The sequence below is a fragment of the Anser anser genome (genome assembly GCF_964211835.1).
Source record: "Anser anser genome assembly, chromosome: 4".
Classification (NCBI taxonomy): Eukaryota; Metazoa; Chordata; class Aves; order Anseriformes; family Anatidae; genus Anser; species Anser anser.
The window spans coordinates 75,661,595-75,684,520 of record NC_139724.1 but is presented as its reverse complement, the minus strand read 5'-3'; the positions used below and the strand labels follow the sequence as shown (position 1 = coordinate 75,684,520).

Sequence of the window (22,926 nt, the reverse complement as noted above, 5' to 3'; positions counted from 1 at the left end):
TCAGACGTGCCCCAGCACCGCCAGCAAACAGCCTGGATGCTCAGCTTTGCCTTTCATTTCTTCTCCCAGCCCCATCCCAACCAAACCTGGACCCAACAAAGCAATTTTCCAAGCTGGACAGACCCTGGGCCAGAATAACGCGGCTGGTTTTAGGCTCTCTGTATGTCCCTAAGCATCACGCAGCCAGCCTAACATTTTGACTGAGACTTTTGACGGCTTGCTATTACAAATTCCCTTCTGTTTCTCTCCCAGCAGCGCTGGGTAATTTTACCAGTCCTTGTTCTGTCTTGTTTCGCCCTTCCTTTGTGGTCTGGGACCAGAAAGCTGTTTCCAAAAATTGGATTTGGGTGCCAGCCTCCTGCCGGTGCCGGTCACCAGCTCTGCCCACCTTGCTGCAGTGTGCTGTCCTCCTTGGCCACCTCAGAGCCAAACACGTTCTGTCCTTTTGGGAATTACATCCTAGCGATCTGAATGTCACAGCAGGCTGCCCGCTTTAACACAGGAAACATTTGTGCCTGCTATTTAAGAGAAATAAGTCGCTCATGTTTCCCTGGGAACCAGCCTGTCAGTCGGGCTTGCTTGACTCCCCTGTTATTAAAATAAAATGTGAAAGTGTAAATGGATACGTTGCAAGTTGTGGAAGGGTAAAATGCGATCTGGGTATGTTTCGTATCCAAAATATGTACCCTTACGTAAAGAAGGAGCTAAATTTGAGTGCTTTTTCAGATGATTTAGGTGCGTCATTATGCTTTCAGATTACTTTTGGGTCTGTATCTTCATGCACAGAACTTGGAGGCCGTCTGTAACGAAATCCCAGCGGCTCAGCAGTTGTTGCATTATGTCTGTGTGCAGGTTATACAAAACGCTTGCTCCCCAGGCCCCTCGGCACTAGTTCCTTCTGCTGCCTGTGGGTGCACGGAGGCCGTATTTCCTTCTCTGTTCTACTCCTCAGCCTATTTTTTGGAGCTTTTCTCTTCACCCCAGGAGAACCTTTGCTCCCGACTTTGCCCTCCCGACTTTGCTCCCGACTTTTAAGGCTTACCGTCCAGACCTGCGTCTTTTAAAGACTGCAGGTTACCCGCGGGGCAAGCTATTTTTAGGGAAGGCAGTACCAGGACGGCCCGTTGCACTTGGCAGCGTACATGTGCGGCAGACAAAGGCAGCCTCTGTCCCGGACGGCTTGCAGCCCCGGCGTGGTGAGGAGCCGAGACAGGCACGGGCAGACAGCGAGGCTCAGCAGACAACAGGACCCTTCCCGGGATGTTCCTGCCCTGGATGAGGCGCAGGAGGAGACGCAGGGCTGAGAGCAGGATGGAAACGGTGGTGAGGGCAGGAGGACTCGGCGGACTCCTCGCTGGCTTGTGCAGGTATCTGCCCTCGGCCTTTAAAGGGGGAGCATCCAAAGCAGAGAACCTGGCAGTGCTGCTGCCACCTGGTCAAAGCTAAATATCAAAAATGAGACCTGTAGGACTTGTTTGCGTTTTTTCCGCTGTTCTCACCGCAGTTGCTATTGCTTGTGCCTCCCTCTGCTACCTGCTGTGAGATGCTCTCCGGCAGGCGCCGCGTTGTTATCACCAGCAGAGCCTCCTCCCAGATTTCCACATTCAATCCTCTTCCTTTGCACCCGCCAAATTTTCATTTCCTGGACTCTCGGTGTTCAGAATAGCTTGAGCGATCACAGTTTCATGCAAGCGAGGCTGAATTGGTTGCAAAGTAGAGCTGAGGTCTGTAACTGCTTCCATAAGAAAGCACAGAGCTAGGACTCTCCCAGAGATTACTTAAGAAGGATTTTCCAGAGGAGTACAACATCATGAAAGGCTTGGAGACAAGTCAACATTTGCTGTGTTATCCAAGAACATGAGGTCATTGAATGAAGCGAGCAAGCTCTGAGCAAACCAAAGGTGTTTGGTTTAATACCAATAAAAGTTACGGTTCACCATATCGCTAACACCATAAAAGATATGGTTCCTTGGTGGAGCCCTTTGCTGCAGGGTCTCAGGTTGGTGAATAAGGAGACATGAGCACAAACAGGCTCATGAAAGCAAATTCCTAAGAAGGATTCTAAATACATAGAAAATATATCTATATTATGAAGTCCCTGAGCAGAAAATGACTGGGATCAGAGAGGGGCAAGTCTTATTCTTCCCCATGTGGAGGCAGTATACCGTCCTGGACAGATTTTGTTCTCACCCAGGACAGTTGTTCTGTTCCTTGCCAGCCCCATTTTTCTGCCTCTTTCTTTTCCTTTCTTTTCTTTCTTTCTTTCTTTTTTTTCTTATTTTTTTCTTTTTTTTCCTTTTTTTTTCTTTTTTCTTTATTTTTTCAAAAATTTCACACCCTCTGGTGTGGCTGGGGTACTGCTGTCCTTCCCGGTGTCTCCTGAAAATAACTTTCTCTGGGATTGTTGAGAGACGTAGCATGATGCGAGGGAAAAGTGCGTATAATCAAAGCCTGAAATGCAGAAGCGTGGCTCACCCAACGACGGTGGGGCCTGAAGGTACAGGAAGGATGCGTCTCATACATATCCCCCCTTGGTATGCACACACAACCCTCTGGCTGTCCTGGGATGTCTCACAGGACTTGTGCAGCCCACGTAAGGCAGAGCAGCCGTGCGGGCTCCCTTCTGGATGCCCCAGATGTTGTGTTCGAGGAGGCAGTGGGAGACATCCCGGCAGTCGGACAGCCCCTGGCCGGCACACAGATGTGCGAGCTCGTGCGGGTGCCTATGTGTAGGGGACAGTGCTGTCTTTTAGCCCGCTTTCTGGCTGCGCTCCTGCAGAAGCACTTCCAATTTCCCTAGCAGAAATGAAACCGGAGGGTTACTTCAGCTAGGAGAACTCGCAGAAATGGAATCGTACGGGATTTTTAAAGTTAATCAGAAAGAAGTGGTACGGACGAATACTTGGGACTTGAAGCTTGAGAGATGCAAGCTAGAAATAGCGACGCATCGCTGGCATTCAGTGCACGCTCACTGCAACCATTTATCGAGGATTACAATGGAGATTGCACAGAGATTACTTCTGCCGTTGTCGAGATCAGATGCGTTTCTCAGCAGCTATATTCTTCCAAGAAACTGTGTAGATAAGTGTTAGAGACAGTAGCTGTCAGGTTATTAGAAGAAATTATTGTTTGAGCTGTATCGTCCCGGAAATCACCTTCTTAGAAGGGAATAAAGAAGGAAAAAACCCTTTCATTTCAGGGGAATTTCAGGAGTTGTCCTTCTCACCTGGGCTTGTTTTGTTTCTCGCTGTAAAGGTGAGCTGGATGGTTACCCTGGATTGTTGGCCGTAGCGGGGACGTATTTATGATGGATCTCCCTGTCAGCTTGTCAAACGATGACTGAGCAGCAGACGTCACAATTATTCACCGCTCTGAATTTCTGTAGCTACGCTGGAATGACTGGAAGGTCACAGGGCTTTTTAGCAAAGGGCAGGCTCTCTGAAGCAGCTTTTGAAAATGACTGTAGCCAGAATATTCTTTCAAAGGGAGGCTGCGGGGCTTTCAGATCCCCTTTGTAGTCTTGGTAAAACCTTTTATTGAATTATTATCAGGGGATTGCGAGGAGAAGGGGAAAAACATTCACAAGAAGTGATGCTGTTTGATCTTTGCCCTTCCCCGTTGTGTTTATGATCAGCGGTCTTTCTTCTGCTAAAACATCTAGCGGGATTTTTTATTTATATTAACATGTTTCTCTCTCCTGTGCCGGATGTGGTTTTGCTTTTTCTCCTGGGAATGTGTGTTTTTGTGTGCCTATTGCAGTGTCCCTCAACTGGGTGAATGAATCATGGAAATTCCGTATTACGTGCGGATGGAAAGATAATAAAGGATTAAATCTGAGCCCCATCGGTGAGTTTGCTTTGCCTGCTTTGCCTGGAGCAGGTAAAAAGGATTAGTCCCTCCGTAGTAAACAAACTGTGCAGAGGATGGAAAAGTCAGCTGGGCTGTTTGGAACTGCTGTAATGTAATTATTTAACACAGGCATTTCCAAACTGTGCTTAGTGTACTGCTTCGGGGAGCACAAGCTGCTCCGCCATCGTGTGTTGCCCAGCCCAGATCAGGGAACCTTGGAAGCCAAAGGCAGCACCCAGCTTCCCTTACGATAATGATTCCTTGATTAGAAAATCAGAAAAGCCCTGTTCTATGCTACGTATATTTGCTTATGAGTTAAATGGGGACATCAGTGCACGAGCGGATCCCTCAAAGGCATGAGCAGGTGCCAAACTAGTGTTTCACCAACCTTTTTAAATCTGTGGATAAAAAAAAAAACACGCTGTGTGAGGATGGTAAGAGGAGAAGGTTTTTTATATTGAATGTCAGGAATGCAGTGTTTTGGAGCACCGAGGAGTACTGAGTGCTGCCTGCTTTTCATCTCCCCTCCTGCTCTCTTTTACAGGCAGCTGGATCTTTATTTTTCCTAGAAAAGCTTTGTGCCATGCTTGATCCTCATCTCGCCTGACAGTTCTAGGAATGTGGCATTATGTTGCTCAAGGGGAATCTGGAGGACAATCGCTTAATGGCTTTGCATCATTATTTTGCTTGGCAGAACAAAAAGGATCAATCCAGCCAAGAGATCCCCTTGACAAGACTTCAAACACCCCCAGACCCAGAAGGACGGGTCAGTACAGTGTCCAGGTACCCCTCCAGGCCCACCGTGATCTGTCCTGATTAATTTGCTATCCTCCTTCCCCCTTTGAAAGAGTGTGCGTGGACCTGAGCTATTTCTGGCCATCCCCGGAGCCTTGCTGTAGCGCAGAAAAAAACCTTCCAGAAAGAGACCTTCCAGGCAATACCCTTCTCCTACTTTATGTGGATTAGTTCTGTGGCTCGCAGCTCTTGGCAGCCTCCTCAGGTGTGTTGCACAAGGAGATATTTCTCCCTAGCTTTTGGGTTATGCTCTACGGACTTCCATCATTCACTTCGCGTTTCATTCATGAACGTGCAGCTCATGGGTTCTTCCCGGGAAAGATGCCTTATTTACTTTGAAGGCCAGCTGTTCGCAGACCACAAGCTAAGAAAAGTAAATTTCAGAGGCACAAAACGTCCTTGTATTATGATTTCATCAAATTTCAAAGGAACTGCTGTCTGAATCAGCCATACATCATCCATACCTATTAACCCTTCTTTCTTAATGCGCCAAACACTGCATTAAAGATGCGCTTGCAATACGTTTTATCTTTATTTTCCCACAGGTAATTGCATTTCTATGCATCCTCAAAATGTCTTGCAAACATATCGAGGGCTTTCGAGCTGCCTGGGCTCTGTTGCCAAATTTAAACTGGAGAACGAGGGTAGAGCCCAGGGGACCCCAGCTACTCCGAGCTTTCTAGATTTAGTTCAAATCCTTCAAATTGCAGCCAAGTGAGCTGAAAGCTAGTGCAGTCCTGGAGCATGGTTGTTTATTTGCTGTGGAGGAAATAGAAGTGCCATTCAGTAGGAATTGGCTCGCCAGCTTTCCCAGCTGCTGGATGACTAGCATCTCTCATGGGTCAGCTTCTCTGTGGGAACAGGGAGCACCGGTCTGTTCTTCGCCGTGGCTTCTCTTTGGCTATGAAGAGACACGGCTCTGGTAGGAGACAGCCCCCCCAGGGCAGGTATTGCTCTGAGGAAATCCTGGCTTCCTCCCCGTCCTCTCCAGAGAGGCAGCTCCAACCTGGACCATCAAACTGACCCTCCTTCCTCACCATCTCGGACTCTGTCCGGTCCTGTGGGAGAGGCTGCTCTTTCCAGCCAACATAATCCACCTCGTTGCCAATTCTTCCCTTTCCAGATATAGCTGGTTTAAACAGGGATATGGCTCACTTCCCTAAAGTCCTTTAATTTGCAAAGCTCTGCTTCCATCTGTAGGCTTGGTGGAGACCCTGTGCCATGGGGCATGAACAAGGGCAGAGCTTCTCCATCAGCACCCAGAGTGGGTGTGCAGGCTGGGGACAGCCATCTTTTGGGCTTGCAGGCTCAGGAATCACATTTCAAATGTAAGTAAACAGCCTGTGGCCACGGGATGCCCGTTGTCCTTCACTGGCTGTCAAATACTACCGAAGTTTCCACATCTGGGTGCTTTAAGATGCTTTGCAGATATCAGCTACAGATATCAGTACGGGCAGTGATAAGAATGCAAGGTCTGGAAGGAAAGGGCCCACACACAACCACTGTACACATGAAATGGAAAAGTTTGCACAGTTCCTATTTAATATTTGGTTGAAGCTGGAAAACCCACGTCCCATGTTATTGCTGCTTTTTTTCTCCAGATGTTTTGGCTGTGTGCAGGTGTGAACCTCAGGCAGTCAGATGAATGGTGTATAAACCTTACAAATGCTCGGAGGCAATGTGCAGACACGACCGTTCCCATCCAAGACATTTTTTTTTTAAGACCTCCTCTGCCATGCAGCCAGCATTTGATGGGGACACCGTGGGACACCCAAGCGGTTCAGCTCTACCGGGGGATCCTCACCCTGTGTGTTACACGTTCCTCATTCCTTCCTGTAAAGTTTTTTTTCAGAGAGGGACTCTAATTTAATAAAAATGTGCTGTTTACGGGGCTGCTGCCTGGAGACAGACTTTTACCATATAGCTGCAGCTGCGTGACACACATCAAATTCAGAAGCAGCAGAGCCCTGTCACCGGGTGGGCTGTTACGGGGCTCTGAATGCTGCCTCCTGGCTTGTTAAGCCCTAATGAGGTGTTCACTTTCCCCTGCCTTTGGGACAGGTCTGTATCATCAAGGTCTGAGCCCTGAGGGTAGTTTTTAGGATATCTATCTTGCAGCAGCCTCGATGGTATCTCCGAGGGGCGCTGTGGGTTACTGTTGATTCCCAGCGCAGTCCTTTACCCAGGTACCAGGCTTGTCCTAAAGGAGCACACAGAGATTTATTAGGCCCAGGGCTTTGACTTTTCAAAGCAATTTGCAGCACGGGGGTGTAGGTTGCAATAAATTTGAGACCGATGCGAATTTTCTTGGCCTGTGCAAGCTGCTGGATGCTTTCAAGGGAAGTCACGTAGTCGTGTTTTGGCAGGTAGGGACGGTGCTTTAGTTCCTCTGGGTTTGTTTCCAGGCTGAGTTCTGTTTGTATTTGAGTGTCAGAAAGCTTCAGAAAGTTTATTTATTTTTTTATTTATATTTATGCTGTGAAGGAATGAGATAGGAAGGGTTGTCCAGGTGGAAGTGTGGCACTTTGGAGAGCGTTAACTGGGGCTAACTGGGGAGATTTGGGGAAAGCGGTGCTTCCAGGTTGGCAGGAGGGACTGGACGCGATTTGGGGAGCCATGTATCAACACTCAGCTGGGATTTGGTGACGGGACGTGTTTGTGGTGACATTTTGGGGTGACGACAGCATGGTCCTGACAGCACGCTGACTCGGGGAGGGCGTTTGCGTTTTGTGTGAGGGTTTGGCCACGCTGGGGTGATCCCCGTTAGGGCCGGTTTTAGGGTTTTTGGGGTGACTTTCCATGATTTGTAGTGCGGAGAGGAGCATTTCAGCGGGCACCACCTGAGGACGGGGGTGATGGCGGAGGGGCCCCTTCACCTCACACCAGAGCCGGGGGTCCCGGCGCTCCATGTGGGGGCCCCTTCGGGGATTTCGGGGCAGATTTGCGGGCGGTTAAAACCCCCCAAAACGTGCCGGTGGGCTGGGGCAGAGCCCGGCGGGCCGCGGCTGAGCCTCACGCCCCTCAGGCGGCGAGGAGGAGGAGGCGGCGAGGAGGAGGAGGAGATGGAGGAGGAGGAGGAGGAGGAGCGGGGAGGAGAAGGGGGGGATCCTCGAGGCGGAGCCGGGGCGGGCCGAAGGGGAGGCGGCTGGAAAACAGGCCGCCGCTGGTTCTCGCCTCGCAGTGCCAGGAGCCGCCGCCGCAGCCGCGCCGGGAGCAGCGAGAAAGCGGGGAGGGGAGCGAGGCGCTGAGGCGACCAAGGGCGGCCGGCGAGACCCCCGTCCCCTCCGGTCACCGCAGAGAGAGGTACCCGCGCCCCGCCGCCCTCAGCGGGGGGCTCCCCGCCGGCCTCGGGGGCTCCCCTCAGGGCTGGCGGCCGCTGCCCGGCCCCGCTGCTCCCCTCACGGCTGTCCCCGGCTTGGGGCCGGGCCGCCCGCAGCCCCCCCCCCCCGGCCACCTGCCGGCGGTGAGGGGCGGCAGGGGGCAGCCGTCGCCCCCCGCCGGGAGCCCGAGTCCCTGCGGCTGAGGTGGCCCCGGACGGGGACGGAGCACGGCCCCCGGCCTGCTGCATCCCCCTGCTGCTCCCCCCAGATCGCCCCCAAAATGTGCTGAGGTGGGCGGCCGAGCTGCCCCCGGCGAGCAGGAGGCGGCGGGGGGCGGCTTTAGCCCTGTTTTGGGGAGGCTGAGGGGAAGCAGGTTGGGGGCACGGAGCTCGGACAAGTGGCAGAGCATCCCTCAGAGCTGTCTTGTCTTCTTCTTCTTATTTTCTTTTTTTTTTTCCCCCCGTGTGTTTATGTCAGCGGACAGCCTGCACGGGATTCGTGTCGCCGCGCGCCTCTGCTTTCCCTGCCTCGGTGTCTCGGGCGATGACACGCGAATAAAGGTTAAGTAGGAAAGGCACCGTAAGCTGACATCTCGGTGTAAATCACGAGCCACGAAGGCTCGCAGCCCGCTGGTGTGTGGTGTGCCTTGTTTACACGGAGCTGTTACGCTACCGGGGGCTTGGCAGTCCGGCCGGATCCGGTGTTTTCAGCCACATCCATTGACTTCTCGGGATCGCGCCGTCTTTCAGATCGCTGTGGTGGATCAGGAATTAGTCCCAGACACGCAGTAGCGAAATGCGTGAAGCCAGTTGTCACCAAACCTGACCTCAAAACAAAGCTTTTTAGCAATTTACATCCTTCATCCCGGCAATACAGCTGCTCCGCTTGATCCTTGCTGTCTTAGCACCCCAAAAAATCCTGCCCTTATTCTGTAGGCACGCTGTCTCAAAGCCGGTTTAAAGTCCAATGTAAAGAGAGGGCTGAGGCCAGCTGTAATTATCCAGCTATATTAGATGCAAACACAAGCTTTATGTAAAAGTGAAACCATATGTATCAGCTAATACACATCCACTTAGCGATCCTGCACAAACAGAGTTGTGTCCAGGGCTCTGTCCTCGGCTCACCCTGTTGATCCCTTTTCCCTTAGCCCGTACAACACAGTCCGGTTCCCGGAGTTACCAGACAAGTTTAGCGGAGGACACGGAATCAGCCTGCGAGTATTGCTGTCTTGTGTAAGAATGCAGTATGTTTTCAGTCTTTTACAAATGTTGCTTTATTGACTTACTGATAACATTTTGCTCTCCTAGGTCCTTTTCCCTTTTCAAATTGTTAGCTGAACACGAGCTAATCTTTTATGGCCCTCCTGTGGAACAGATGTGTGGTGTTTTTCAGTGAGTAGCAGGGTTCATAGTTTCAGCTGGTTTAGCCTCTAAAAAAGACAAAACTGATTTTTCCCTTGTTCCCCTCTTCAGCCTTTTGTGGAGTGGGAAACAGATACAGACAAATACTGAGCTGGCAAAAAAAAAAAGGACAGTCTTTGGTCTGACTTAGTGCCTGGATCCAAATCATTGCATCGCTACTCACGTATTTACATGGGCATCTTCGGGTTTAGAGGAGCAACTAGCTGGCATTTTGGTCCAACTGTGTGTGGAAATTGCCTGGAGATCTGGGTCTTTAAGTCCCGAAAATGGCAGCTGATCTTGGGCACTGTTGTCTTTTATAGTCCTTCTCAACCCTTGGGCTCAGCAAAGCAGCTGCCCTCAAGCTGTACCGTTTTGTGCCACGCTTTCTTGAAATGGTGGGGTGTGTTGCTGGAGCACCACAAGCACACAGCATGTGTCCTGGGAGCCCCTGCCCTTGTCTCTCCTGCTGCTGAAAGCAGTCCTGGGTAGCCCTCTGTGTTTTTTTCCAAAAAAATCTCTGCTGTGTCTTTCCCACCAAAATGTGTCAGAGAGCTGTCACAAGTTGACTGTGGAGTCTTTGTAACACATCTTTTCCTGTGGTGGGGGAATCTCAGACAACTTGGTGGGCATGAAGAAGCTGAGCTAGAGTTTGAAAAGCTACGTCCTCATAAGCAGAAGGATGCAGCTTACGGGCTCCCTACGGGACGCTTTGGTCTAAAAGGTATGGATCCTACTCTTAATACTGGTGTCCACCTCAGCCTCCACTGCTGGTAGCGTGATTTGGGGTTTTTGCAACATGTAGTAGGCTCCTGCCTTCGAAGTCTGGAGGGGTATTCCTACACGTAGTGTATTCCTGCTGCTTACTGTGAAAGTGGAGCAGCGTTTCCTTTAAACCTCGGGGACTGGGTTATATCGCTTCATGGGTTTTGCGACTGTCTTCCCACAGAAAAATAATCCCTTCTAATGAAATCTAAGACTCTCCATTTAATTTCCTGCTGGCCCAAACGAAGGTCTAAGGAGAATGGCAATGCTGACTTCTGAAGTATGTAGATTTACTTTGTATGATTGGGTTGTACTAAAAAGAAACAGAAATTATTTTCTCTGTGCCTTTGACAAGTATTAAACTACAGCCTGTTGTATTTCACAACTCTAACTGCTGTCTCCTTCTCTCAGTAACCATAATTAACAGACCAGAAAATGGAAAAATGTAGAAATACCCTTTCCCAGTGGCTACAAGCATCAGTCCTGTCTAGAAGTTAATGAAGTCAAGTCTATGAAAATTAAATAACTGAGTTGTTTGCTTCTGTTGGTAAGCTAAAAAGTTGTGTCAGAGTGGTAAATAATGAAGAAGTACAAAGACTACCTCTTGGAAATGAAGCGGGTGGCGATGAATTTGAACTCTTTGTTCTCAAGAGAGTGGCTAAACCGTCTGGCTTAAGGATCTGTCCTGCTCTGCGTTGGTGCAGAAATGAATCCATAGCACAGCAGTAGGGTGGGAGGGTGGCAGTAACCCACCGCGTAGTCCCCTGGCGGCTGGTGAGCGAGGCGGGAGCTGGGTTTCGAACCCCCTTGCACAGTCAGTGTGCTGGCTGCTCTGTAATGAGGGGGTAGAAGCACAGCCGCAAATCAACGAACGCAACCGAGCCCGTGTGTTGTGGGCCCCTAAGAGGTCAGCTGTCCGACGAGTGGCATCACAAAACGGCGTGCCGTTTCCACAGCACCTCGTCGTGTTCCTGCTGAGGGAGCGCGAAAGTTCTGAGTCGCTTCGATGATGCACCCGCTTATCCTCTGCCCTTGTCGAGGAGTTGGCTTCGATGCGTCCAGGTATTTATTCCTTGCTCTGCGCAGAGGGCACGCCGGGGTGCGCGCAGCGATACCGCTCGAGTTTGTGCCGGTCTCCATGGCGATGGGTTACAAATCCTCGCTTTCTGAAATCTGATGTTCCTGTGGTTTCTTTTATTTTAAGAATAAATTCCAGAAATACTGTGGGTGGGAATACGAGCTACTTAGAAAAATCAAACTTCCTGGTGGCTCGGCTGAGCACCAGCGCACCACGTGCGTTGCGGTGTCTGGAGCGCATGTTGATGCAGTGCGGCTGTTCCACGGCGCGAGTGGCTCTGCTCTGACAAGCGGCTTTGTAAGAACCCGAGCTTGACGTCCTCTGTTTGTGGCTCACTTGTGAACGTACTTTGGGGAGCCCGTGTGGTTCAGCTCCTCCCTGTACCTTCCGAGGTTCCACTGCCACCTGTAATGAAGCCTCTTGAGGTTTAACTTGACACATGCAATTGTCTTTCCTGGAGCAGGGTATCGCCAGCGCGGTTTTAGCAGTCTCGTTCTTCAGCTGTGCGGGGCGCGTGCTTTTTTTAAGGAGATCATGGCAACGTCCTTCACCTTCACCTGACCGGAGCACACCCGTCACATCGCCAAAATGCCCAGCTGTGCCACCAGGGTTTGGCTGTATTCTCTGGTCGTCCTTTGGGAAGAAAAGGCGTCGGGTACCTGAGCCAGCACTCGTGAGGAGCCCCGGGGTAGGATTTGGGCTGCAGGCTGGAGGGACAGCGCTGGTGGGGGGGGCAGCGCTTTGCTGCCCACCCTGGCTGCAGAGAACGCAGCAGGCAGGGGTTTTGCAGCAACCTGTTTGCAGGATGCAGCTGGCACTAACGTGCCGCAGAGCTTTGCTTTGGCAGATGCATGGTATGTGTAGAACCAGGGAAACACAGAGTATCCTGATTTGGAAGGGGCCCGCAAGGATCATTGAGTCCAGTGCCTAATGTATCGGTGACTTTTTTTTTCTCTGGAAGTCTTTAAATTCAGTGGATTTTAAAAAAAGTGGTGCTTCTTTGGCGAATTTTAATTAAGCCTCGTGGTTTAAGTGCAGTTCTGTCTTTTCGTGGCCGCTGGAGTTTTTATTTTGTGACTTCTTCAGGCCAGAGACGTGGAGGTTGTAAGGATGGAAGCAGCGGGGAGTTCTGGCACCGGGGAAGGTTGCCGTGAAGGTGGTGAAATGAGCACATCACCGGGAACGAACAGCGAGAGGGGATCAAAACAGCCCTCCCTGCTCTTCACGCCGGAGTTTGATCCCCGAGCTGTTTCAGAGTGGTTCTCTGCAACTGCGCCGCTCTTTAAGATTTTCTGCAAGTCTCGGGGAAACAACACGCCTATTGTTAGTGCTCTCAGATCGCTCCAAATTATGGCGTCTGGGAACTTGCCGGGTCTGAGCGAAGCAGACTTTGCAGCCCTGGAGTAGGGATTTACACAGAGCTTTGGCTGTCGCACGCTCCATCTTCAGAGCCTTTGCCCACATCGTCCTCGGAGGTGATTTGTACCTCACTTTCGGGAGCAGGAGGTTGGAGGGAGAGAGCTGGAGGCCACGGAGCAGGTCGGTGGCAGGATGGAGGTTGCAGTAAGGCAGGCAGATTCGCAGCGGTGGGAAGTCCAGAGAGCTGAACTGACGTAAATAAAGCTGATTCCAGGAGTCTTCGGTTTAAAAAAAAAAAAACAAACATTTATTTAATAGGTCTTGAAAGAACTGCCAAGTCTTTATAATGGCTTGAAACTTTCGTTAAAATCTGTTTTTTAAACCCACTGAGCTCAAAGGCAGGAACTGTACCTTTTAAGAAGTCAGAAAATGTTTGTTCTCCCGGCTGATGAAATAGAGAGGTAGATCAGTTCTGAACAATGGGTAGTTATTTATTCTTTTCTTCATAGCTCATTATTCAGCATAATGGTGGATTTTTTTTTTTTTAAGTGTGCTCTCCAGATTTAGCTGAATGGCATTTAACAGCGTAGGTTGCTGGCATGCTTGGAATGACTCAAATATTGGACAGGATATGATGATGTTTGCACACTTTGAGGAGAGAAAAGGAAAAAAAGCTTTGGTTTGGATCATTTCCGTTGTGAAGTATCTACTCAGGCTACCTTGTAGCTCAAGTATCCAGAAAACACCTTGCTCTAAGCTAGGCAGGGAGTCCTGGCCTGTCCCTAAGCTGGCTGTTGCATACAAAGGAGTGTTTGCCTTTCTATTATAACACCTCTCTTCAGTTTAATTCATTTTGCAGGGCAGGTGGGGAATGCTGGAGTACCAGGCTTTTTCTCCAGATCTCGTACAGGTGTAAATTCCTAATGTTGCTGCTGGACACACGGACGTTTATTCTGAAGCGGGATTTAAAATTCTTCTGTCCCACGGGCGTGCGTGTTCCAGGATGTAGGTGTAACCTCTTGCTTTGATCTCCTATCTTCTTCTAACAGGATTTTCTTTTTTGGACTCGGTCGCAGTTGTGGTCCCAGAGGACCCTGCCAGGAAGACGTGCATCATTAAAGTGTCTGCTGAGCCTTTGGTTGAACTCCTGACAACCACGGATCCAAAAAGTTGCTGGAAGGAGCCCTATTTTGCAAGACACTGGAACTTGAGCAGTGAAACTGCACCGAGATATTTTCACTGCGCTGTCCTATCTCTGTCTGCTTATTTCCTCTCTTGCACAAGTGCTCTCCACCCCCATCAGGGCACAGTCTCACAGCTGGCTTACAGAAATTGAAGGCTGGTGAAGGGCTTGGTCCTCTTCTTGCTTGCCTGCTGCTGTGGCCGTGGACGAGAGATCCTGAGCAGGGAGCCCACCCCACTGACAAAGCCTTGTACCCCCCCCCGCCTCGCTGCTGAAGCTGATAGCTCCAGCTCTAACCCTGAGATAAAGGTCAGTGCTTTGGGGCTTGCAGTTTACAGTCTGCTGCTCGGATTGTCTGATCTCACAGAACACTACGTGCCATTAATTAACGCTTGCAGAAACACGCTGCTTCCAGTAATGCAGCAGACTAAATTAAACGTCTCTTTCGTAGTCGCGGGGAGCTCGCACCATTGCTCCGGTTGTACAACAGCGTCTGGTGCCTCTGCGTGGACTTTGAAGAGAACCTGTGTGTGTGACAAGGGGGCTTTGGAGCACGGGGTCATTGCTCTTTTTGTCCCCTGATTCCCTCGGGGTGGGATCCATGTGCAGCAGGGCAGGATGCTGGGAGGGGATCTGGAGTTTTGGTGGGAGCACGGCGTAAAATCAGCTTTGCTCTCAATAGCTGGCTGCTGGGCTAAGCTGGTAGGAAGCACCGGAGGTCGTAGATCTTGGGGATGACCGAAAGGATTGCAGGTGGGATTTCTCATACCAGGCTCCCGGCCGAGCACAGGGACTGGCAGTGCTGGAGGGGAGAGGAGTCTGTAACGCTAAGCAGGTGAGCTGCGAGGTTTTTTTGTTGTTAGAAGCACAGACATTTTGCTCCGAGCTTCCCGAAACATGAAAGGGATCCGATCCTGAAGATAATTGTGAAAATATTCCAGAAGAAGAGGAGGAACAGCAGAATGGCCTAAGGAAAAAAAAAAAAAAAGAGTCCTCCTCTGACTGCAGGGTGAAGTGTGAAGGAGGCAAAACGGGAGGAAAAAATGCAGATGGGCTCGTGTTAACAAGTGTCCCCGTGCTGTGAGATGCGGGAGAGGCACTCAGCTGTGACCTGTCTCACTGGGAGGGCTGTGCTGGGCAGCTCCTCTGCACACACGTGTCCGGTAGGACGCGGTGGCGTGTGCGATCTCTGTGCCGTTCCTCCAGGAACGGAGCGAGAGGCGAGCACGTGGGAACGGGCAGCTGCGGCTCGCAGCACCTCCTGGCATGTCTCTGACATACGCGACGGGGATGTTAGGAAATATTCGGAAAGCTCTCGTGCTCTGGGGCTGCTGCTGCTATGTGCTGCTGTCGTATTTCTGGTACGAGCAAAGAGCAGCAGGGCCAGAAGGGCCCTTAATAAATTGTCTAATCTGACCTTCTGCCCCAGGGCTGGGTCACATCTATCTAAACTTTCCCAGCAGATGTTTGTCCAACGCAGTTCTTAAAAGCCTCTGGTGATGGACTTTCCCCATCCTCCCTGGGTGATCCTGTAAAGTCCTTCATTGTTCTTGCCATTACCGAGATTTTCCTAGTTTCTGCTTCTTCGTGCAGCAGTTGAAAATCGCTGACCTTTTGTTATTGCCCTTTTGTTTTTGTACAGCGAGCGTTGCTCAGCGCCCTCCTTGCAGATTTGTGGCCGGGCCGTGGCTGCAGCTTGCCTGCAGTGCTGCATCTGGCATCTGCCAGACACACGTGGCTCTCGCATGCAGACTTCGGGGCACGATGGATTCCTCCGTTTTCGTTCTGGCAGCTGCACAGATAACGTGTTTTGTCCCGAAAGGTTTCCTTAGGGGTTTACGTCTCTCCACCCACTGTAAAAACAGGGCGCATGCTTTTCTAGCACGTCTTTTCCCCAGAGAAAAGATCCCTGGGATGTTCACCAGCTGTCCCAGAACAGCGCCTCTCCATCGGAGGGTGAAGGTCCTTGCCAGCTGCTATCGCCAAGGCTTTCCCCACGATGAGCTGGGTTGCAGTTTGGGCAACGGGGCTCTCCCGATCTGACCTCCCTGCTCTAGTTCGCGAGTGACCTTCTGTGCTCGCACCCTGCCGCAGTTACACACCGTACATCTGATCTGCAGGTACTGTCTCTTTCTTTCTGTGAAGGTTATTCTTGCATTCGCAGAACTGTTTAAGTGTGGCTCTGCAGATTGTTCTGAGAGGAGAGGTAATACTCGAACGTAAAGCAGGGCAGAAAATACAGTGGATAAGCGTTAGGAACATTCCTTACAAAGGAAAGCTGGGTAACGTCAGCCAGAATTAAAGGAGCGATCAGACATTTGCCTGAAAGTTGCTTGATAATTATAATTTTAGGGAAATGATTCCAAATGGCTGTTGTGTGACAGAGCCAGGTATTTTGGTCCTTCTGGGTGAAGTGAGTTTGGGTCTTGCTGCTTACAAGTGGGCAGATGTCGACAAAACACTGGAGTTTGCATTCCCTGGCCTTGCTGTACACCACAGCTGCATTTATCTTGTCAGGTTTTATAGGGTTTATTTTTCAGGATACGCAGAGGAAGGTAGCGGTTTCATTTGAACTGTGTTGAACTGCTTCACTTTGTGGAGCGCTTCACTTTTGGGACGGAACAAATAACTTGCCCGTGTGTATGGGTGCAGGCATTTTCTCTAGATCCTTTAACACCTCTTACACTTTTCAGTGGGAGAGAGGAGGAAGCATGTAAAAAAGGTATGTCTACATACAGAGAGCCTTCGTCCTGAGACACCTGAAGATGCTAACACCAAAATGAAGGCTGGCTGGGGCAGGTCTGAAATCCCTCTTGGCATCAACTTATGTTTATTGCAGTAGAAAGAGCAGGTAAGGAGGAGTAGTCTTGATTTTTTTCTTTGTTTAAACCATCAGTACGTACCTTTTTTGAACTCCCCCCTGTTTTCTTGCAGAGCTTTTGTACAATAGCTCGTGTAATGTGATTCTCCAGTGTCTCTTGTTCTGTTTCAAATAGCAGTGATAGCTCTAGTGTTTTCTTTCCTACTCTTTTTCTCCCTTAATTACAGATAAAGAGAACTTCAATCATGTGGAAAGTATTTTATTAACAGCTTTTGAGTCTAAAGTACTTGTTAACACTGAGCAGGTGTACGGTGCTGTAGGCTGTTGTGCAAAATCCCATGCTTAGTGTTTCTTCATAAGGATTGTTTAGAGTTTTAGAATAATGTTCTTGGGGAGTGCAACTAAATTTGATGGTGCCCCAGACGCAGGCTCCTTGGTGCCACTTCCCTGAGCTCCTGCCTATGGCCGTTTCCAATACAGAGCAATATGGGGCTGGCTTTCATTGCTGCAGGGACACACTGCTGGTTCCCGTTCACCTTACTGTCCGCCAGGATCCCCACGTGCTTTTCTGAAGAGCCAGTACGTTCCCAGTTGTGTTGAGAATGGGTTTGCTCTGTCTCAGCTGCAGGACTGCATGTTTGTATTTCTCAGCTCCGTAAGGTTTCTTTCAACCTGTTTCTCCAGCTTGCTGGGCAGTCCTGCCCTCCTGTGTATTGACCGCTCCCTCCAGGATGGTATTGTCCCTTTGAGCTCAGTTCTCCAACCGAATTTTAACCACCTTGTATTCACCGCTCCCTCCAGCGTGATGTTGTCCGTTTGAGCTCAATTCTCCAACCAAATTTTAACCACCTTGTATTCCACCCGTACCGCCTGTATCTTCGCGTTTGTGGGGACAGGTTAAGTGTCTCTAGGACAGTCAGTCTTCTCAAGATCAGCTAAAGAGAGAATTATTAAAAAAAAAAAAAAAAAGTGGAAAAGTTGTGTTCAGATTAACCTATGTGGGACTTTTCTATGTGGGAAGGGTGCTGGAAGAAAAGGGGCGTAAAGTGAAAGCATATGGGAATCTTAGAAATACTTCTTGATCTCTTTTTCTTCGTTGATAAGCCAGTGGTCTCTTGTTATTTCCATCCTCATTGATGGCCTGTGGCTTGTTTTTAAGTAGTGATTAAAACCAGAGTGTCCAACGCAGAAGAGATAAACCGAATTTTTCCTGCTGGATGTTGGAAGAAGGAGGCTTCCTTCAGACTGTGACCTGCCTGCTTGCCTGGGCTGGTCTGTTCTCTAGAACATACCTGGCTTAAATGGATCCAGCTTTGTCTCATACCTGGTATTTTTTAATTTCTGTGACTTTTTGATGTCCTCCCCAAGATTCTCTCCAATCTGCTTTAAAAAACCAACAAACGCATTAGTTGCACAGCAGTGAGCAAGTAAGGGCAAAACCATGCAAGGCAGAGCTAACTGGATCATCAGAGCTAACTGGATCATTTCATGGATCATCACTGCAGGCTGAAGGTTGCCTTAATGCAGCTGTGAAACCTTGTTGAACCTCACAGTTACACTGTGACCCTCTGAAACTGCGAAGCCTTTTCTGGAGTTTTGCTACCTAGGAAGTTGCTCCCCCTTTTTGCATTCGTACCTGTGATTTCTCTTAAGCATTTCCTCTTGTTGATGTTGGACCAGTGTGTCAAGAGCGTTTGGAAATCTGAACTTGTAAGCCATAATGCTTGCAGATCCTCCCAGCTCTGAATCATCTCTTGGTTTTATGTCCATACATTCCAGTCTATCAACCCAATTGGTAATGAAAATATTGCACAGCTCTTATGCCTGGCTGGGCCCGCTTTCCAGTGCCCTCTCAGTTAGATATGAAACCCTTGATAATTACGCTCTGAGAGCTATGTTGTCAAGCAGCCATTTTATCATGATTACATCTAGTTCATGTTTTCTTAGCTGGATCTTTCGGGAATGTCATGTGGAACGGTGTCAGAGTTAATAAAGATTGCGTATCCGAATATCCTTATCGCTTCTGCACAGGCATACAATTTTTTCCTGCTGATGTATATATCCTTTATTATTCCATAGATTTCGGAAGATAAAAGGGGCCTTACAGGTGATGAGATTTGCCCTTGTCCCCACTAAAAGCTGAAATGTGTGAGCCATGCCAGATTTATCAGGACTTTCATAACGGGACAGTTGCCATATGACAGCTCCAGGAGATCAAGAGGAAACAATCGTGATGTGTTTATGGGTCCCAAACAAAATAAAACAATTACCTGAATCCAGCCTTCAAAGCAGCCTTTGAACGAATCCCAACCCTCTTTCTGCAAGGGCTGGAAAAATAAAGAACGTGTCTAATCTGCACCAGCTATCAGCCAACTGTTATCTGTGCCTACGTGCTGTTACTCAGATCTCGTTAGCCATCTAATTGGATAATAGGCAGTACACTTCACAACTACATAAGTATATTAAACTTAATCTGCTTTGGAGCTGGGAGGGGAAGATATGCTTGGTGACAAATGGACACAAGAGGCTGGACAGGGGTGGAAATGTGGCTCTCTGTCCCCATCACTTCGTTTTTGGGAACTTTATGGGGCAGAGGCTCTGTGGTTTTAGCCTTTACATTAATATTTGAGTCCCAGAGCAGAGCTGCAACACTTTCAAACTTTGCCCACGTTAGCTGGGCAGCTTCACTTTTAAAAGCCCGGTTGCTCTAGCTGTTAAATCCCTTTCAGAGGTGTCTTTTAATAACACATGAAGGATGATTTCATCTCTGGTTTTAAATCCAACATGCCGTAACAGAGACGCATCCTATGCATGCGTGGCACATCTGGGCTTTGCAGCAGGTTCCTCGTCCTAAAGCTTATTCCGGCATTTGAAGGCGATGCAGAGTTGACAGAAAGCTTTCATGGGGGTTGGCATGCCCAGCTCTACAAATAGAAGAGAAAACTGTTATTATGGAAATACTCTTCCCTTTCCTTCCTGAGAAGGTGCAGTTACTGCCTTTACCTGCTTTAAAACTTCTGAAGTGGATTGACTCTTTTCAAAGGCATAACTAAAACAGTCCGACTCTTGTAAAAGATGCGTGTTTATATTTTCCCAGCAGCTAGCTTATTTATTGAAGGACATGTGGATATGAGCACATTTCATCAGTTGTCACCACCTATTCCATATTCCCAGGAGAAGGTATTTGCAAGGGACATGTCAGGGTACAGAAGACGCGTCTACCAAGGGGATCTTTATCTCAAGGGACTGGGAAAACGACTGTGTGAAACATGCACTGTGCAAATGTTTTCTGGCTTCCCTTGGGATGGATCAAGAGTTTTGACACAAGGCTCAAGTTAAGCCCAGCTTCTGTCCCTGTATCTTGAGTGAGGTGCCTGGGGCTTTTCATTTATAGCCTGCTTACCTCATCGAAGAAGTATCTTCAGCTTCTCATGCTGTCCAACAGCTGTCGGTAGTAGGCAGAAAAGATGGCAGTAGGCCTCTTTGTCTTGAGCAAAGCTAAACCCTGTGAAGTGTGTTTATCACCTAGCAGCTCAGTCACCAGCTGGGCCGGGTAGCTTGTGGTTCATTTATCTGAGGAGTCTGGAGGACTCTGTGATGCTTTCTGTCTTGACATCCGTGTTGTTTTTGGCCGGCAAGAGTTACGAGTTCAGCACTTATCAGCATGAGGAAACTGCTCCCCTGTCAAGTAGGATGTGAATTCAGAGCATGCTGGCTATCCTGTGGAAAATCTTATTACATAACAAAAACCGTAAATTGCCTTTATTTTGGATGAAGGGAAACGATTGTACAGTAGTTGCTCCAGTCCATTTCTGTGTAGGCAGCCTCCCAAGCCACCAATTTTTTTTTGGATGAATGAGGGAATAGCTGTTGAATGCAGAAGTGTTTGATAGTTATCCACACCTGATTTAGTGCCTGAATTAAGAGCGTGGTCAGCAGGGAATTTTTTTTTCTTTTCTTTTTTTCCAGAGTGTAATTCACATCCTAGCATCTTAATTGCTTGGAGAGGCTCCAGAGACAGTCCAGGTCCTTGCTTTCACCCTGTAGAAACCTAGCCTCCTAGCCGAGGCACTGATGGTAGGTAGCTACAGCTAACTGTTCCCTTCTGTTGCTGCATGCCAGCTTTCAGGCTGAGGCATCGAGAAGAAGTGAGTTAGGGTGGTCTGTTGGAGGTGGTCTCCCCAAAGTGTTAAACGAGGTGAAGGCTGCACACTTGGGATAACAACATACACTGATAATCCCTTTCTTCCCCATCCTGACCTGCTGTGCACTGCAGTAAACTCCCATTCCCAATCCATCACCAACGTTGAGTTGGGCTTGACGTCAACCTTCACTTATTAAAGGGTGGAGAATGTTCTGTCGTATGCACTTGATAAGGGAATTCCGAAATGAAGCTGGATATTAAGTTGTCAATGACCTTCTTTTCCCTTTAGCTTTAGGTGGAAAAAAATTAATGGCGTAGGCTGTTTTCCTCATCCTGTGTGGGCAGTATCTAGACATGCCCTGCACTTTCAGAGCTGTTTCTCAAGACCAAAACAACCCTTTTGGCGGTCCTGCCTGCTGCAGTTCAAGCCCACGTGCAGTAACTTGTCCATCAACCTGCTCGGATGGTCATTAGTGTCTTCTGTACAAAACGCCTTAGAACCTAAACCGGACACGCAACTGTGTGTGCTTTCAAGGAGATGAGGTGGTGAGGTTTGTGATGCGTCTTAATTCCTGGGGGGGGATTCATCTCACAGCCGTGGCTGAGCGTAGACGAGCTGTCCTCCTCTTGCAGAGGGCTCCACGAGGTCTTCGTTAGGCCCTTCGGCACTATTTTAAATTGCCTGAGCCTAGGTCATCGAACATCTTGTGTCTAGAGTCAAGGCCTGGGCTGTGACGGACAGGTCCTTGGAAAGCTGTGCAAAGATCCTCCTGTCCCTCAAAAACAGCGGCCTCGATTTCAGAAAGGGACATTGTGAGCGAGGAGAACAACTTTCAGATCACATGTACCCAGCAAGTACTTTTCTTTCGATAGGAAGACTTGTTGGAGAATGTTAATTGAGTCCCTTTTTAAATGAAGGAGCCTTTGCTTCCTTCCCAAGTTTTCAAAACAAATTTTCCAAATACAGAGCCTATGTTTCATTCAAGTGTAAATCCTTTCTCTTTAACCTGGAAGTTATCCCAGAAAAAAAAACACATCCATTCAGTGCAAGACAGACCCTCATGGTTGCGGTGGAAAAAATGAAGTGGATCAAATTGTCCAAACAGGAAGGCAATTAAGAAAAGACTTTGCTCAGTGAGTTTAAATGGTCTTCCTACAAACTCGACTTTATATCTCGGTTGCTTTTGAAGCACAGCACAATAGCTGAAGTGTCTGCTAAATATAGAAATGACAATTTTTTCTTGCCAACCTGCCTGCCTATCTGGCGGCTGTATGTGTTTCAGCATGTAGTTATGGGATGGATGCGAGAAGTGATTTGAAATCCATTGGCTTGTTATCTCTTCTGACTTCCACGTTGCTCAACAGTCCTGTTGAGTATCTAATACCTTACACTAATCCCTTTTCATTTGAGGGCGTTAATCGAAGTGCTTTTTTTGGCGCAGGTAGGTGCTAATGCTGTTCTACATACGCTGGAGTTGAAGTATGGAGAGGATGAAGCGTGACACGCTAAATGAAATGAGCTCCTGTCTAAAAACATTGAAATTTTACTATATTTTTAGCAGCTTATGGATAGGATTGTTATTCTGTTACCCCAGTTACACAGGAAGGCTGTGGAAGAACAGATCAAACACAAGTGTACCCATTCCCGGTCTCTACTGTTTACCACATGACAAGTCTTCCTGCTCTGTGAAAACTCCTTTAGATCTAAAATATCTGTCTTTTTTTTCTCTGCCTGTGCTGTGTGATTTGTTGTCTTTCCGAGCAGTGCTTTATCTTAATTCTGTAAAGTGGTTTGGGACACGGTTTGCTGAAGAAGAGCCATACAACCCAAATCTCTTTTTGTTCCAGTAAAATGTCTTGGTTGAAGAGGAAATGTTTTTGGATTCAGGTGTATCAGGAGGAACGACAGGCGCCTTGCAGCAGGGATAATCCATCCGCTGTGTGCATTCCGTAGCAATTCAGGCTGCAGCTGCCTGCGGGGCATTTAGTAACCTCAAAGCACAGGAGCCCGTCTGGAAGAGGTGTTCTGTCGGAGTCTCCAGACAAAATTTCATCCTCGGGGTTTGTTTGCGGCAAGGTGCAAACAAAGCCGAAGGGGTCAATGCTGTGTTTTCCTCTCTTCCCTCTCCCACCCCTCTTTTCCCCGTATTTCACCAGCTGTTTCTACAGCAGGGATACGAGACGCAGCAGTCACTGACTTGCAGCGGGTGTC

At 48.8% G+C, this 22,926-nt stretch overlaps 1 protein-coding gene across 2 annotated transcripts in view; it reads left to right on the top strand.

Moving 5' to 3' along the window:
• Positions 1-22,926, top strand: part of SMOX (spermine oxidase) — an 82,026-nt gene that overhangs the window by 24,324 nt on the left and 34,776 nt on the right. The window contains exon 1 of one of the 2 annotated variants that reach the window (XM_083833704.1): positions 7,748-7,947. The exons of the other annotated variant lie outside the window; for it this stretch is intronic. The gene's annotated coding sequence lies outside the window, so the exon portion shown is untranslated. Of the gene's footprint in view, positions 1-7,747; positions 7,948-22,926 lie in introns of those variants that run through there. 2 annotated transcript variants of the gene reach the window in all.